The sequence below is a fragment of the Neofelis nebulosa genome, chromosome 9 (genome assembly GCF_028018385.1).
Source record: "Neofelis nebulosa isolate mNeoNeb1 chromosome 9, mNeoNeb1.pri, whole genome shotgun sequence".
NCBI lineage: Eukaryota > Metazoa > Chordata > Mammalia > Carnivora > Felidae > Neofelis > Neofelis nebulosa.
Genome location: NC_080790.1, coordinates 7,189,306 through 7,206,951, shown reverse-complemented (window position 1 = coordinate 7,206,951; position 17,646 = coordinate 7,189,306). Strand labels below are relative to the sequence as shown.

General features: G+C 55.1%; 1 long non-coding RNA gene across 1 annotated transcript; it reads left to right on the top strand.

Annotated features, from left to right (window-relative positions):
- The first annotated feature begins 1,020 nt into the window (after positions 1-1,020).
- Positions 1,021-7,067, top strand: LOC131484338 (uncharacterized). The gene is made up of 3 exons (XR_009248173.1): positions 1,021-1,270; positions 1,478-1,680; positions 5,181-7,067. It is a non-coding gene; the product is annotated as an uncharacterized LOC131484338 (long non-coding RNA).
- Positions 7,068-17,646: the final 10,579 nt, after the last annotated feature.

Here is a 17,646-nt window from a genome sequence, read left to right as displayed (position 1 = left end):
TGACCCTCCCCTGTTCATGCTCTGTCTCTCTCTGTCTCAAAAATAAATAAACGTTAAAAAAAAAATTTTTTTTAAACTCCATCAAAGGAGAAAAATCACTCATTCTGTTGTATCGGGTTTTTTGATTACAAGAGGTGAAACTTAAGTTAACTTCAGCAAACGTTAATTTATCAGAAGGAAATGTGAGAGACGGTGTCTGGGTTCTCCGGAGACACAGAGACTGAGGCTGAGAGAGATTTATTTTAAGCAGTTGCCTCGGTGGCTGTGGGGGTTGGCAAGTTCAACATTTGCAGGGCGGGCTGGCAGCCTGGAGACTCAGGCAGGACTCCTATGTGGCTGTCTTGGGGAGGATGCCTTCAGTATATCTGGTTCTTCTCACATTTTCAGTTCTGGAGGCCAGAAGTTCAAGGTCAGGGTGTCAGCAGGCCTGGTTCCTTCGGAGGGCTGTGAGGGTGAGTACGTTCCGGGTGTCTCTCCTTGGTTAATAGATGCTGTCTTCCCGTTCATGCGGGGTTCTCCCTATCTGTGTGCCCGTGTCCTCTGCCAGGACCCCATTTCCAAATAAGCTCGTATCCTGAGGTACTGGGGGGGTTCGGACTTAAATACATGAATTGGAGGGAACGCAATTCAGCCCATAACAAGACTAAGTTCAGAGGCGAGGAGAGAACCAGGCTTGGGCGTGGCCAACAGCCAAGGCGGTTCTAGAGGCTTTGCAGCAGGAATTGCAGGATCTGACCCGGAGCCTGCACACTTGGGGCCGGCAGCTGCCTCTTAGCTTCCCCAGAGGACTGGCCCCCTACGTCCACTTGCTGTGTCTGTCCCTCATTCAAACTTCAAATTCTAGGGAGGAGCAGTTGACCGGCCCGCTTGAGTCACGAGCCTATCCCTTAGCCAGGCAGTGGGGCGGAGGGGGAGGGGCAGGCCAGCTGTGGTCCCACCGGGACGCCCCGTGGGAGGAGGGCTCACTCCGATCTTGCATGCTGGGGAGCTGTTAGGAAGAGGAAATGGAGGCAGACAGCAAATAGGTCCAGCCCTATCTCTTTTCAGAGGCGGTCACCCCTCTGCTGAGGTCCGAGAGTACTGATTTCATGGCCTGATTCTCAGAGAGGTTTCACAGAGGTGGACTGTGAGCCTCAGAGGCATTCGAGATGCCTGTGGTTTGAGCTGGCCAGAGGCCTGGCTGGGAGCCAGGAGGCCCAGGTGTCCTGGATGTCCTCCGGTCAAGCCCTGGGCCCGGGCCAGCCCTCTCTTCCAGGAAACACTTGGCCAGGTGAGTTCTACGCACCCGGTCTGAATGCCTATACTTGCAATGTGTGCGTGGAGAAAGCTCTGGGCTTGGCCTCCTGGGTTGCTATAGCTCACGAGTCCCCCTTTCCTAATCTCCTCCTAAAAAACTGGTGTCGGGGAGGGAGCTGAGGCTGTATTTCAGGGCGGCTGGCACAGCGAATGCACCTGGCTGTCAGCGCTTGTCTGCCAGGACCCAGGAAGAACCCGCCGGCATCCCTTCCGGGTACGTGGGCCATCCACCTGCGGGCCCAGGCCAGGCCTCCTGTGAGGCCAGCACCCTGTGCCGCCCAGACTCCCTTCCTGTCTTTGACAGGGAAATGCAGAGCTTTTCTGCACCCAGCCCACCACCACACAGACTTCGCCGGGGACAAGAGAGGACTGTGCGGCACAGAGGTAAGGGCGAGGCCTCCCCTAGCCCTGGGCATGCCCCTGCCCCCGTCCCTACAGCCCAGCCTTTGCTCAGAGAGGACTCTGCCTGTGGCCAGTTTGCCATGCAGCATCTCTGGGCACAGCCACAAGCCGGAAGCCCAGGGTCTGATGGGCCACAGGGCCTGGGACTGTCAGAGGAATCACAGAGGCAAAGGTGTCTGAGCTATAGGAAACGTCAGTTAGGAGATGAGGCTCAGAGAAGGGTCAGTACTTCTCAGCTGGCAGTAAACCAGATGCCAGGCTGGTTCCCAGTCACTGACTTCTGCTGCCTGAATGTTTCTCACACGGGGTCTCCCTGGGACCGTTTGGGTGCTCAAGAATTCTTTTTCTTTTTTTTTTTTTAATGTTTATTTATTTTTGAGAAAGAGAGAGAGAGAGAGAGAGAGAGAGAGCACGAGCAGGGGAGGGGCAGAGAGAGAAGGAGACACAGAATCCGAAGCAGGCTGCAGGCTCCGAGCTGTCAGCACAGAGCCCGACGCGGGGCTCGAACCCGTGAACTGCGTGATCATGACCTGAGCCGAAGTCAGACGCTCAACCGACTGAGCCACCCAGGCGCCCCAAGAATTCTTTACAAAGATTCTTAACTGGAGCATTTGTAATCCAAGCAAAATCTGAAAAGAATTATCACGGGCATGGTCTCGACCATCCCGACAAAGCTCTTATAACTGGGGACTGCCGTGGACTGTCGGGGCCCACCCTGCTTCGAGGACACTAACCATGTGGGGCTGTTCGAACTACTGCAGGCTGATGAAGAACTGAGAGAAGCCAGATGATATCATGGCCCAAGGGAGGCCAGCAGGGAGGGGGGGGAGAGGGGCAGGGCCCTGCCGGAGGGGGGCGGGGGCTGTGGCTCTGGTGGCTCCGAGGTCTGTGGGTTCCGAACAGCCTCTGGTAGCTTCTGAGCATGTAGCTTCTCTGACACAACCCTATGACTCACATCTCACCCTGGCTCAGCTACTGGAGCCCCAAGCCAGAGGCAGAATTTTCTAGGCTGTGTGGCAACAAGATCAGCTATCCTGAAAAAATTGGCCGGTGCTGAGGTTGGGGGCGGGGGTTGCAGCAGAAATGGGGAGGCTCTGAGTCATTCCAGGGCGGCAGGAGAGCTGGGGGCCTGGGAGTGGAAGGGTCACAAAGAAGAAACTACCCCCCCCCCACACACACACACAGCACTCTCCATCCAGGTCCTTAAGATTTCTGTGCCTCCAAGTGGCTTGGTTGTGCATGAGCTACCCTCTCCCTACTCGCGGAGAGGCACCTAACACAGGGTTCTTCATTCGCTCCCTGAGGACAGCCTCGTGGGGAGGGGCTGAGCCAGACAGGTGCCAGGACGCCCATGGCAGTCCTTTGTGCCCTGTGTGGAACTGGACTCCTCTGGGACAGGTGGATGTCCTCCCATGGTGCATTGGGTCTCTGCGATGTTGGTCATGGGTTCTGTTTGGGCCTCTGAGAAGCCACGCTCTGCCCTGCCCTGGAGGTGTTGACAGAGTGGCCTGGAAATCTGGGTCAGCAACGGGCAAGTCCCTACAGGTGGGCCCCAGTGCCAGGAGAGACAGGCCTGGCTCTAACAAAGCTATGAGCTCAGCTGGGGACCGAGAACCCCCTGTTATGACACATCTCATTTCCGTGCCCGCCCAGAAACCCTTTCTGAGGAGGCAGTGTGGCATAAGGAGAGGACGGGAGCTCGGTAGTCACCCAGGTTCTGGACCCGGCTTGCAAGTCTGACTGTGGATCGTCACAGCCAGAGGGGACCCTACGATGCCCCCACTCCCTGGGGTTTGGATTGGGGCATCTTAGGGTCCCCTCTGGCTGACCCTTTGGCCGCTGATTTCCTCTGGAGCTGGCTGGCTGGTCCTGTAGCGGAACAGAGGTGAAAGAATAAACCCTCACAGTTATCAAAATCCTTATCCCCAGCCTTCCCAGGACAGCCTAGACCAAGGCCACAGGTCCCCTAGGGTCACTGCTTCAAAAGGGGGACAGGCCCTCAGTCGACTCCATTTGAAGCCAGGCTCCAAGAAGCTTAAGAAAGGGTTAGGTTCTGCAGGCAGTGGGTGTGAAAATTCCTTTGCTGCAGATGCTCTGAACAATTCATGAATTTTTCTCTCATTTATACATTTACCCATCCATTCATTTCTCCTGCTCGTCTGTTCATGAACAGATCAGACTCAGCTGATGCCCTCGAGCGGCTGCAGCAGCTTCTAGGCTAGAGGAAGAGTGACCAAGAGGGGGCAGGAGGCCTGATGGGGACAGAAGGACAGCCCTGCACAGAGGGTCCCAAATCCCCAGGGAGAGAAATGCACAAAAGCTGGGTATTATCATTATTTTCCCATTTCACAGATGAGAAAACTAAGACTTAGAGAGAAAGGTGGGTGGCCCAAAGTCACACAGAGTCCAGATTGACCCAGGAACCTGGAGAGAGTCAAGAGAGGAGGGCAGGAGCAGAGGAGCAGGGAGGGAAGGAAGAGAAAAGGAGGTCTCTGGAGCTCAGGCTGGAATGGGCAGGGGAAGTGCAGAGATGTTCCCCGTCCCAGACTGGCTCCACCTGGCCTTCCTCGGTCCCTTTGCCTGAGGCCTGGACCCTGGGCTCCCAGGCATCCACCCCTCCGGCCCCACTTTGTCCCTGCGGCACAGCCAGCGCTCCAGCTGCTGTGCACTCCTGCCCTCTGGTGGCAAGATCTGGAAACGTCACCACTGCACCCCTGGCCTGTCTCGTGGAAACTGGACGCAGGTCAGTTCAGCGCCTTCTGTGCCCCAGACCCTGAGCTGGAGATCAGAGAAAAAGGGAAATGGCCTTGTTTCTGCGAGCGCATGGTTTAGGGGAGAGGCCAGAGGAGAAACAGACCCTGACCATACAATGAGGAAGGGACTTGGCGGGGAGGAGCTTGGGGTGTCACGTGATAGGACTGTTTTAAAACGAGCCATCCTGGGGCGCCTGGGTGGCTCAGTCGATTGAGAGTCTGACTTTGGCTCAGGGCATAATCTTGTGGCTCGTGAGTTCGAGCCCCGCGTCGGGCTCTGTGCCGACAATCCCTCTCTCTCTCTGGCCCTCCCTGCTACTCTCTCTCTCTCTCTCTCTCTCTCTCTCTCAAAAATAAATAAACATGAAAACAAACACAACAACAAAAAAATGAGACAGCCCTAGAACTGTGAGTAGGGGCCTTTCCCAGACGCAGCCCCCACTCTGGAGGCCCTAGGCTGCCCCTCCGGGGTGGGAAGTGTGCCGCAATAATGGTCTGTCTGAAGCCAGAGTCCCAGAGCCACAGGGGACACCTGAGGGAGGTTTTCAGCCGTTTCTGCAGAGGAGCCTCAGGGGTTGTGGGGTGCGTGGGGTGCATGGGATGGGTCCCACGGCTTCTCACTGTCTTCACCCGGCCTCACACTGGAGAGGCCAAGTAACAAGTCAGTTAATTGCTGGGTTTTAGAGCCAGACCGCACAGGGCCTTACAGCGTCATGTGACCTTGAACAGGTGTCTCGGGACCTCAGCGTCCCCATCGGATGCTGGTAGAAGACTGTAACCACCTCCGAGGGGTGTCGTGAGGATTAAAGACGTGGGCACAGGAGAGGCACGTGGCACAGCGTTGGACACGTGGTGAGTGCCGTGTACTCCGGCCCTTCTTTCTTTTGCAAGGTGTTTCCTCAGTCACTGTCATGGCAGATGGTGCCCATGGGGGCAGAGGCCCAGGAAGAGGTGTCTCACCTGAGGACACTGTGGGAGCCGTGGCCGCCCTGAGCCTGGAGCCCCGGAGCCGGGCACCGTCCGTTGAGATCACGCGGGAGCTGGTTGGAAACGCAGACTCTCAGGCCCTGCCCCAGACCCACAGACTCGGAATCCGCACTGTAATGAGAGCCTGGCTGATCCGTGTGCCCGTTACAGACGCGGAGTGAGCGTGTCTGGGCAACTGCACGGAGGTGGATGAGGAGCTGTGGGTGATGCCAGCCCCCCGGGGCAGCACCTGCGCCTGGCTCTGGAACTCTCGGGGCGTTAGCTCCTGCAGTCAGCCAGGCCTGCGCACGGTCACAGCCGTGCTGGCGAGTGAGTGCTGAGCTGGAAGCAGGCCCCAAGTCCCCTGTGAGCCTAAATCTCCCCGGGGGAAGTCAGGAATCTGAGCCAATACATGAGGAGAAAACTGGAATTGGCCAGGCCGACCTGGGGGCAGCGGATGGGGATTCCAGCAAAGGGGGCGGCCTGTACCAATTCCTGAGCTGGTGTTTTCAGAGGACAGGGTTTTGCAGACTTTACCTGAACACTGTCAGGGCCCAGGGCAATTGGAAGCCCCCGTGCTCTGTATCTGCACATTCAAAAGTTATAAATCAAAAACTCACAAACTATTAAATACACTCTGTTCTAGCCTCTTACCTTGATGAATAAGCTTCACCTAGAAGTGCAGGTTCAAATTTAGAATTTTTGGCCTCCTTGGAGTCCGGTTCCAAAACACGATGGTGTGGGGGCGCCTGGGTGGCTCAGTCGGTTGAGCGGCCGACTTCAGCTCAGGTCATGATCTCACGATTTGTGAGTTCAAGCCCGGTGCCAGGCTCACTGCTTTCAGTGTGGAGCCTGCTTCAGATCTTCTGTCCCTTTCTCTCTGCCCCTCCCCCACTTATTCTCTCACGCTCTCTATCTCAAAAATAAATAAAAAGCGTTTTAAAAATTAAAAAAAAAAAAAAGACAAAACACAATGGTGTGGGCTGAGCCAGGTCCTGACCATACCGCACCCCACCAGGAGGACTCACACATGCGGGCACGCACACACACACACGCAGTGGGCCCAACCCTCCCATACCACACCCCTCCCCCTACACACAGCTCTCCTTGGCATGTGCACAGGGGATGGGTGGGCCCCAGGATGAGAGACCCATGGAGTCCCTGGAGAGGGGAGGATGGTCTGAGAAGACTCATTCATCATAACCCTGTGAGGAGGGCCCCAGCTGAAGAGGCCTTGTGACAATTAAAGTATGACATACCCTCAATGAGAAGATTCACTGATTTCAGGGATGTTAAAATGTGGAAAAAATATGCATCTTAGATTCTGCCCCCTGCCCATGAGAATTTGTTTAAACTGAACATCAATTTGCACAGTATTAACAATATTAACAATTTTCAATCGTAACAATATTTAGTCTTCCACTCCATGGACATGGGATGTCTTTTCATTTGTAACAATTTTCAATCGTGACAATATTTAGTCTTCCAATCCATGGACATGGGATGCCTTTTCACTTATAACAATTTTCAATCATTACAATATTTAGTCTTCCAATCCATGGACATGGGATGTCTTTTCATTTATTTAGGTCTTGAGTGTCATTAAATGATGTTTTATAGTTTTCCATGTAAAAGTCTTGCACTTCTTCACATGGTGTTTTTATATTCATTTCCTCTCTGAAGACCTGCAAACCCTCTGTGAAGTAGGCTTGGTGGTCATGATTAACTCCATTTTGTAGATGAAAGAAGCCTCAACCAATTAGTGGCAGAGCTGGGATTTGAACCTGTATCCCCTGTCCTCCGGCAGCGCTGGGGCTGGACTTGCTCTGGTCATAGCTGCTTGTCCCAGCACCTCCCTGCACAGGAACAGGACGTCTCTCCTCCATCCCTGTGCGGGGGAAGCTGGCTGGCTGGGTGGCAGTCTCCTCTTCCCCGCTGACTTGGAGGGTGGGACAGGGGCAGGGCTGGAGCCAGATGCTCAGGGTCAGGGAAGGAATGTCCAGGGGAAGGTTGAGATGGGTAGTCTGTCTCTCTTCCCTTGAGTCTGGACGGGCCTGTGATGGCTTTGACCAGGAGGGTACAACAGAAGGGGCACTGTGCCGGCTCGGGGCCTAGACTTCCGCCTCCTCGGCCTCTTACGTGACTTTTCCAGTAAGGAGAACAAGACTGAGAGACAATTTGCCCGGGTGGATGGGGGAACAGTGTTCAACCCCTCACTGCTTTCCTGGCTCTGAAGGAGGAAAAGGCAACATCTGGAACAACAGACTTGGCCCGGCTTTCCAAGTCTGAGTCCCTGTTCTGCCATTCCCCTGCTGTGTAACCTTGGGATGGTTGATTATCCTCTCTGCACATATGCCTCCTCTTTTGTCATTATCACTTAGATGATAATAATGGTGCCCACCTCAGGGCTGTTGCAGGGTTTAACTGAGAGGGACACCTAGCACTATGAACCCTACATGTGGTAGCTGTTTGGCTCACTGACTTCCAACGGCCCCTATAGACACCAGGGGGCAGGGAAGCCTTCTCTGGGTGGGGGCCCCTTGGCTCTGTCCTGATGAAGTGGCTGCAGATTATTTTTAACCGGGAGGCCTGCCAGCCTTTGTGGCGAGGTTATTCGGGGTCCGGCCGCAGCTGTGCAGGTCTGGCGGCTTGTTTTCGAAGAGGAAGCCCAGAAGGGCCTGGGAAAACCCCCTGTTTCCCACTAGTCCCCTCATTTTCCCTCTGGAAACAACAGAGCCATCCAGGGGGTCTCGGGGTGGGGCAGGATTTCCCCTCTTGGGGAAGGGCCCTCACTTCCGCCCCAGAGCTTGTGCATCAGAAATCAGGCGGGGCCAGCGGGGGCAGCGGATGTCCCATCCTCCTTGCCAAGCCAAGGGCACCGGGACCCCACCTTTGGTTGAGGTGTGATCCGGATGCCAAGTGGACCTCCCGGTCCCTGGAAGCATGGGGGCACATCCTCCGGGCTCCCCAGCAAACGGTCCTGCCCAAGTCGGCCCAATTTCCAGGAGCCTCAGGGCCCCTCCTGCCCCTCATAGTGAGTCTCAGCCCTCCTCTGTGCTTCTCCCTGGTGAGGCTTCCTGAGCAGCTGAGACAGCTCGTGTGGGGAGCCCTTCCCCTCACCACGCAGGCCCTTCTACCTTCTGGCTTCTGTGTCTCCTCTGTTCACCCTTCCTCCACCTCAGGGGGCTCCCCTCTCTTCCCTCCCCCACCTCAGGGGGCTCCCCTCTCCTGTTTTAGAATCTAAAATCTCAGATCTCCCCTTTGTCCTACTCAGAACAACATCCTGGGGCCTAGGGGTCCCTTGAGAGGAGGTCCTCTCTCCTCAGCAAAGACAGTCCTTCCCCCCTGCCAAGAGACATTATGATACCAGTCCCTGAAATGATGTTAAAAACTCCTTGTCACTTGGGGCGCCTGGGTGGCGCAGTCGGTTAAGCGTCCGACTTCAGCCAGGTCACGATCTCGCGGTCCGTGAGTTCGAGCCCCGCGTCAGGCTCTGGGCTGATGGCTCGGAGCCTGGAGCCTGTTTCCGATTCTGTGTCTCCCTCTCTCTCTGCCCCTCCCCCGTTCATGCTCTGTCTCTCTCTGTCCCAAAAATAAATTTAAAAATGTTGAAAAAAAAAAAAAAATTAAAAAAAAAAAAACAAAAAAAAAACTCCTTGTCACCACATTCATGTAAGTATTCGAATTTAACCTGCGTATGTGTGTTCCTTTGACGTCTGTCCTGTTTGGTGTGTGTGGAGACAAGAAATGGGAGAAGGGCTGCTCTCTAGTTTTTGGCAACAACCTCCCCCTTCCCCTGTCTCCCCACCGATGTTTCCACTGTGGGTTGAGGTCCTCGCCAGGTGCCCAGGACTTTGGCCTTCCCACAGAACACTGCGTCGCTCCAAAGGGCTCAGCAGAGTGCGGGGCCTCTGGGAAGACTGGGGAAGGAGCACAGCAGAGCAGACAGAGCAGAGGTCACGACTCAGATGACGGGGACTTGGTGATGATCTGACCCAGCAACTGATCAGATCTTTTATTGTGAGACAATATAAATGGAATTTGCTGTTTTAACTAAGCGTGAGTGAACTGTTCAGTGGTGACCAGTTTTCATGGCTGAAGTGACACTTGTTCGGATAAAATCTTAAGCAGAAGCCTGATGTGAAACCGTTAACGCACTGCTGCCCCGTGGAGGGCTGGGCCTCGGGCGGGGATGGGGGGGGGCGGGTGAGGTGCAGGGAGAGGAGGCTCCCCCCCACCCTGCCCCCGCCGCTCCCCATCAGGCATTTGGCCCGCTCACCCCCTGCCCTCCAGGTCTGATCCCACCCCCCAGCCCCATATCCGCTTGGGGATCTCCAGCCACGGGTAAAGGCACTTTGGACAGTGGCTCATGGTGACGGACAAGAAGGTGCAAGGCCTGAGCCTGCCACAGAGGAAACAGATGCTTCTGAAGCATGGAGGGTGGCTCGTCCTGTGGGAGAAGGACTTGCTTCCTGGCAGAGCCCCACGGAGGCACATTTCTGAGGCCACCGGGCATCCGTGGGGGCCGGGCAGTGAGCTCAAGATGCAGGCCCGTGGGCGAAGGAACCTGGCCACGGGTCACCCCCCGGGACCCTTGTCCAGGAACGTTTGGGCCTGAGTAGGGCAAACCGGCTCCGTGGAACATTCCTGGAGTGTTGCATTTGCCCATTTGGATGAATTCCTCCTGACTTCCTCTGAGTGGAAGGTGGGTCGTGAGTGAATCCCACGGGGGAGACCCTCTGCCCCTGCCCGGAGGAGGCGTGAACGAGGGAAGGGCCTGCAGGGAAGGAGGCCCCGTGGCCTTGGTGGGCAGGTTGGGCTTCCAGCTCCAGACATAAGCTCTCACTCAGGAGGAGCCTCAGGAGGGGATGTGGTCCATCTGTCCTCCCTGCAGCGCATAGGCCACACCCCCTGGCGTGCTCTCCAGCAGCACAGGGGACTTGGTGTGGCCCCTCTGGGGTCTCCCTTGGCCCACCAGGGGTCTGTCCTGCTTTGGGCACTTTCTGGGTCAGAGGTAGAATATCCCTCAGGGCTCTTGCGGTCGGTTGTGGCTGAGAGGACGCGGCAAACACAGACAAAGCCGCGGGGCCCTTTGGAGCCGAGGAGGGCCCGATGACAGCCCCCAAATCGCTTCCCGAGGGTCCTGGAGCCACTGTGCTGTGCTCTGCTGGTTTTCTTCGAAAACTTGAGACAGGCCCTGAGACTCTGGGCTTCCCCGGGAGTTTCTGGGGTGCAACACTAGGATGGATTTTATAGCAAAAGAGCCAACATACTTGAAGGAGGGGAAAGAACCAGGCAGGAGGTTCTCTGCCCAAGTTGAAATCTGGTGAGGTTCAGGGGGACTGGCCGTCCGGAGCCTGCCCCGGGCCCCTGAAGCCACATACTCTGTGCTCGGCAGCAAGATGCCAACAGACACACTTCTTCACTTGACGCAGTCACCTTTTGGGGGGGGGGGACAGAAAAGTGAGCCCCTGAGCCTTTGCTCCAGGGACTGATCCTTGCTGCCTTGAAATGCATTGAAATCCCTCCCGTCCCAACTGCCGAACGTCAAAAGCATCCTAAAAGCCTCTCCGAAGAAGGTAGAACAACGTAGGAGGCAAATATTGGAGGTTTGGGTGAGAACACTCATCTTTAGGAAAGCCATGGGATGGCCGGAGAGGGTTCGGGAAGAGAGGACACAGAGAGCTGCAGGTGACCCCCGGAGACAGGCTCTCTGAGGGGACGCAGGCTGAGGACATGTTTTCCTGTTCGCTTTGGAATGCTGTCAACCCAGAACCACACAGAGACAGTGAATTGGGAAAAGGAGACCAGAACCTTCAGCCCGAAGTTGGTTTGCAGAAACTCATCGACGCAGTGAGCTTGAGCGCTTCCTCCCACAGGCTCGGAGGAGGAAAACGGAGCATAGGGTAAGTTCTCGGAACAAAGCGCTTACTTACAGCTCCACGAAAAGTCCCCACACCGAGTGAGCATATTTGCAGTTGGAAATCCCACAGCCGAGATTTCAAATCCTGCCTGGGCTCCACTAAGAACGCGTCACGGAGCTTCGCAGAACCGTAATCGAGGAGGGAACGTACTGCTCAGAAATGGAGGAGAAATTTCTCGTCCTGCGTGGAAACATCAGCGCCACTCACAAGTGGGACTCAGACAGGAAGATGGCCAAAGACCTAGAGGGAGACCTGGAAAGAACCACCTCCTTCTACCAAAGCCTGTTGTCCCGAAAGAGGAGAAAGCTCCAGAAAAGTGGACAGCGGCCCCTCCCCAGAGAGAGGGCTCAGCGGGTAAGTGGAGACGGTCCCACAGACGCAAGCTGATGGAGGCGGAGTTAAGGTCCGGCTTTTCCCAAGTGGCCTCTGGCCCCCACTCAGCCCAGGACAGAGGCCAAGGGACCAGGGGTTCTGGGGCTCCTCACGTCCCCAGGGGAGGAGGCTGGCTGAACCACGAGGGCTCAGGGACCCAGGCCACACCTGAGTGCCACCCACAGCACCGGGCCCCACACGTCCACACAGCACAACGCTTGCCCCATTTCTCTCTCTCTCCCTCTCTCAAAATAACTTTTAAAAACATTTTAAAACATTTTTTTAATGTTTATTTATTTTTGAAAGAGGAGAGAGAGAGACAGAGTGAGAGCAGGGGAGGAGGAATAGAGAAAGAGGGAGACACAGAGTCCAAAGCAGGCTCCAGGCTCTGAGCTGTCAGCACAGAGCCCGACACGGGGCTCGAACTCAGGAACCATGAGATCATGACCTGAGCCGAAGTCGGGAGCTTAACCCACTGAGCCACCCAGACACCCCAAACATTTAATTCTTTTGAGAGGGGTGCAGAGAGAGAGGGAGAGAGAATCCCAAGCAGGCTCCGTGCTGACAGCAGCACTCAATCTTACAAACTTTGAGATCATGACCTGAACCAAAATCAACAATCTGACCCTTAACTGACTGAGCCATCCAGGCACCCCTGCCCCATTTCTCTCTTAAGAGTAATTTTGATGAGTATTTTTAGTTGTTTGTTTTTATTTTAATTTTTTTAATGTTTTATTTATTTTTGAGAGAGAGAGACAGAGCACGAGCCGGTGGGGGGGGGGGGGTGTGGGGGGCAGAGAGAGAGACAGAATCTGAAGCAGACTCCAGACTCTGAGCTGCAAGCACAGAGCCCAATGGGGGACTCAAACTCGTGAACCACAAGATCATGACCTGAGCCAAAGTCGGATGCTCAACCAACTGAGCCACCCAGGTGCCCCTATTTTTTTGCATTTTTAAATTTTAGAGAGAGAAAGAGAGCTCACTAGCAGGGGAGAGGGGCAGAGGGAGAAAGAAAGAGAGAGGGAAAGAATCCTAAGCAGGCTTCAGCCCAAAACGGGGCTCGATCCCATGACCTGGGATCATGACCTGAGCCAAAATGAAGAGTTGGATGCTCAACTGACTGAGCCACCCAGGCGCCCCAATATTTTTAGTTTAATTGCTGCTATTTAATTTTTTTTAATGTTTTTTATTTATTTTTGAAGGAGACAGAGAGAGAGCATGAGCAGGGGGAGGAGCAGAGAGACAGGGAGACACAGAATCCAGAGCAGGCTCCAGGCTCTGAGCCGTCGGCACAGAGCCCGATGGGGGGCTCGAACCCACAAACTGTGAGATCGTGACCTGAGCCAAAGCTGGACGCTCAACTGACTGAGCCACCCACCCAGGTGCCCCCAGAGCTGCTATCTAATTGATGCTACATTTGCTTTTGCTGAGGTCCAATAGAATTGTACTTCCTAAGATAGCACTCTTCAAATAGAGATGATTTAATATAATTATTATGAATACGATATCTCTACTTCATTGGACTCTAGAATTGGATAGGGTAAGGATTGTATTTTGATTGAAACAAAAGTTCTGGCAAACAGCCTCTCCTTTGCTGTCCTGCTCACTGCTCCCTTGTATCCAATAAGCTTCTATCACCTCTAAAAGAAAGAAAGAAAGAAAGAAAGAAAGAAAGAAAGAAAGAAAGAAAGAAAGAAAGAAAGAAAGAAAGAAAAAGAAAGAAAAGGCCCACTATTACTTAAACCATAATGGAACTTGGATGTGCCCAGATGAAAATGTGTGAAATAATAAACACCATATGATACGCTCTGAACTGTTAGAAGAATTACACGGAAGTAAATAGCTACCTTCATAGATTCTGATTCGTTTTTTGTTCGTTTTTAAGTGGGCTTCATGCCCAGTGCAGAGCCCCGCGCGGGGCCCAAACTCCCAACCCTGAGATCAAGACCCAAGCTGAGATCAAGAGTTGGACATTTAACCAACTGAGCCACCCAGGTGCCCGATGCTGATCAGTGTCAAAAGCAATGCAGCGCTCCCCCCCCCCCCCAAAACCCGATGACACCCCCAGCCGAACCTGTTAATAGTGTTAAAGGTTTAGCTGTAAATTCGCAGACTAACTTAAGGGAATTAACACTTTACCATCATTAGTTTCTTGGTTTTGATTTTCTCTTCACTTGCGTCATTCCACGTAGGGTACCCTTGGCTGCTTCGGTGCTTCTAGATTTCATGCAGCGAAAATAAAAATGTTTCCCCTGGGCGAGGGAAAATGGAGGAGAGTCACCCTCACACTCCCAGTGCCTTCTGAGGGGCTTTTCCACGGATGCCTCCATCCCTCCGTGTTGCACCCGGGGAAACAGAGAGACAGCGATTTCCCACCGCCGCGTGCGTGGCAGCGCAGAGCTGAGAACCCCGGCTCGTTCGTTTCCTGTCTGGATTGGAGCCGTGTGCTGCCCGCGGAGAAGAAGCAGCCTTCTCAGCTCCCACCTGGGATTCGAAGAAAATTTAATCAGCTTCCTGGTGATTTCCGGGGTACCTAAGAGCCAGCTTTTTCGACCTGTTTGCAGCGCGACCTGATGTGTCCTTGGCAACAGTGGTTAACAGGAATACGGTCTCCCCCGGGGCCCGGCGTGTCCTTTCCTGCCAGAACTGCCATCCCATGCGAAGGGCAAAGCAGCGCGGGCCCCCAGCCCCGGTGTGCGGGCTGTCTTCCGCTAAGATCTGCTTATTTTTAACCCAGAGGAAACCTGCCCAAGAAACAGGATTTCCGTGCTCGCCGGACTGATTTTTCTTTTTATGGTCTATAAGGACGTAATGGGAAGAATTTCGCCATTGGACGAAATCGCTTGTTTTTAACAGCAGTATTAGACGGAGAGCCTAAAACTGGGCTGTTCGCGGACCCAGGAGGCAAACCCCACTCCACTTCCTTATACGGATGAGGAAATGAAAGCTCAGCAGGGTCGCTGATTTGCCCAAAGTCCACACCATTTCCTGGCGGTGTAGGACTCGAGCTGGCTGCCTTTTAGGGGATTGGCCTTTCCGCAGATCTGGCTCTCAGACGGCGGCGCCTGGCGGGAACCGTCGTCCCGGTGGATGGGCGCAGGCCTGTTCACAGACTTTATTAGCCGCGGAGATGCATTCTGGGGCTGCCTGAGATACCTTCTCCATTCTCCTGGCTCCCTTGTCTGCCAGCCGTCAGCCAGATGCTGGAAACCTGACGTCTGCAGGGAACCGAGTAAAATAGGCTGGGTGGGGCCGGCGTCCCGCACCTGCCTGTCCCTGCGTGAGGTCTGAGCCTGGAGGCCACGAAGTCTGTCCTCTCCCAGCTCAGTCAGCGCCTGGGGTCTGTCCCGGTCCCGAGGCCCCTCCTGGACTTTCGCAGGTGCCTTCGACAGCCCCTGCGGTTGGGCTCTGCCCTCGTTGTGGGGGCGAGATTTTACCTCTCCCCTCTCAGGTCTTCAGCCGGGTCCGGAAATGAAATTGATCTTGAAGGAGGTGCACCTGGGCAGCTCAGTCGGTTGGTTCAGCATCCGACTTCGGCTCAGGTCATGATCTCACGGTGTGTGAGTTCAAGTCCCGCATCGGGCTCTCTGCTGTCGTCGCAGAGCCTGCTTTGGATCCTCTGCCTCCCTCTCTCTCTGCCCTCCCCTGCTCATTCTGTCTCGCTCTCTCTCTCTGTCTCTCTTTCTCAAAAATAAATAAAATATAAAATAGAATAAATTGACCTAGAAGGATTCATTGGAGGTGCACACAGATCTCTGTAGGTACTGGGGAGCTCCATGGGAAAACGAAGCCCCAAAGAAGCGATGAAACCTGAGTACTTACATGTTGAGCAAAGCGGGACGTCTGTGGGGGAGGAGCCAGCATATATGGGGAGACTAAAGGCAGCCAGCTGGCTGCCCGAGTTCTGCTGCACAGAGTTCTCCCGGCCTCAACTCCCCATCTCCTCCTCCTGGAACAGGGAGGTGGGCTGGGCATCCCCACCCCCACGCCACCCCACTCTGACCTGTGGGCAGCGGGGACACCTCTGGGGGTTGGGGGCAGGCAACAGACCCGCGAAGGTACCCGCTCCCGGGGGACATGTTGAAATCAGCAGGGAAGTAAGTCTCCCGGCTGTGGACCCCGCTGTGCCCCAAAGGTGGGAGCTGCGGCTGGTCACCCCGTCTGCCATGTGGGCCCCCCGTTTGCACACAACACTCGCCGGTCACTGAACCGCCTTCCCCTGACCTACAGCGGCCGCGTCTGCCTGGATGACTCTTTCGTGCCTTTAAAGATGCAGTTCAGACAGCGTGTCCCCTGCCGGCGGCCTTGCTCCGAGTGAAGAGAGGAGCTTCTGGAGGCAGAGGTTGGCAAGTCCAAAGCCACATTTCAGATCCCATCAAGCCCCCTCCTGTGGGCGATTCAGAGGGCTCACTCCTGCCACTTTACAAGGACTGTTCTGTCAGAGCACCTTTCCCCCACTTTTCCTGGAAAAATTCTACCCATTCTTCCAGAACTGGTGGCTAAAGAGCTATTTCTCTAAAAAAAAAAAAAAATCCTACCACATTGAGTTAGGGACCGGCAGTAGACAGATGTCCTCTCTGGGGCTTTTTGTCATCTCTCCCCATGCAGAGTGCTGGTCCCCAGCCTCCCACCGTGGACACAGAAGTCCCCGTCCCCTGCCTCTGGCTGCCAGGCCCTGACTCTGCCATCAGTGGTGGCAGTGGCCACGCTGGGGCCCGGAGGAGGAGACCAGGATGGGACAGCAGCAGGGTCTGGCCAGGCTGCCGCTGCTTCTGGCCGATCTCACCGGGGCTCCCTGGATTCCTGCCTCAGTCCGTCAACTTCCCGTCTACTCTGCAAGCCCTCTACAGCCTTGAATAGCGGCAGCAGATCCCTGGTTTGCTGCAGACAGGCGGGGTTGGTCTCTGGTTTTGCAGCCAAGAGCCCCGAAGGATGGAGAACTCTGGAGAGTCTGTGCTCAGGCCTCCCCTGATGTGGTAGAGGTGCCTCGGTGCTTCTAACAGAGATAACGGCCTTGACCCCTCGAGCCCCTGCTGAGAACTGGGAACTCGACAGATGTTCTCACGTGGGTCCTCCAGGGTCTAAGATCTAGAGTGAAGTCCACAGGCCCCGAAGGAGCAAGTGGAAATGCACCGGAATTACCGGAGAACTTTTCAGCACAAGAGCACGTAATGAAGTGTGCCTAGCTGCATAGACCCTCCAGCCCTGCCTCTCAAGGCAGCTGTACTCCAGCCCCAGCTGCTGGGAGGCCAAGTCCTGTTTCTGAGGCAGCCTGCGTCTGTGGTGTGTTAGTGATGGCCCTACATTCTCTGACGTTCTCTCCATCGAGGAGTGAGGTCTGTGTCTCTTTGCCTTGAGTCTGGGCACGCTCCAGGACTGCTTTGCTAATGGAACACAGCAGAAGGAAAGCTGGCCTGGTATCTGGCTGGGCCCAGAGAGGCCAGGACTTTCTATTTCCTCCCTCCTGGCCAGTCTCTCTGGGAGGTCTGAGCCACCCCAGAAGAACACCAACCGTCCCGGGACCGCCGTGGGCGTCGTCCATAGCAAACAATAAGTACGTACTAGGCTGTGTGCTCGGTTTTTGTTTATGACCCCCAGAGTGCATCTGGGGGAAGTCAGGGCCATAGGACAGGGTGAGCTGGGTGTCAGGAGGGCCTCGGCAGCCAAGCTCCGGCTTGCGGACTTATTCTCTTGACAAGAATGAGCCTGTCGTGGTTTCCTAGCAAGAGGGGCAATCTCCGTGGCTATGAGCGGGAAGGTCAGCGGACGGTAGGCAGCATGGACTAGAAGGTGCCTGAGGCTGATGGGGAAGCCAAGCAGGGCTACTGCGGACTTCCAGGCATCCGAACGTTGGCTGGAATTCAGAGACATCCGTGCGGAGGAGGCAGGGACAGATGCAACTCTTCCCCGAGCTGTGGCGTGCTCAGCCGTTC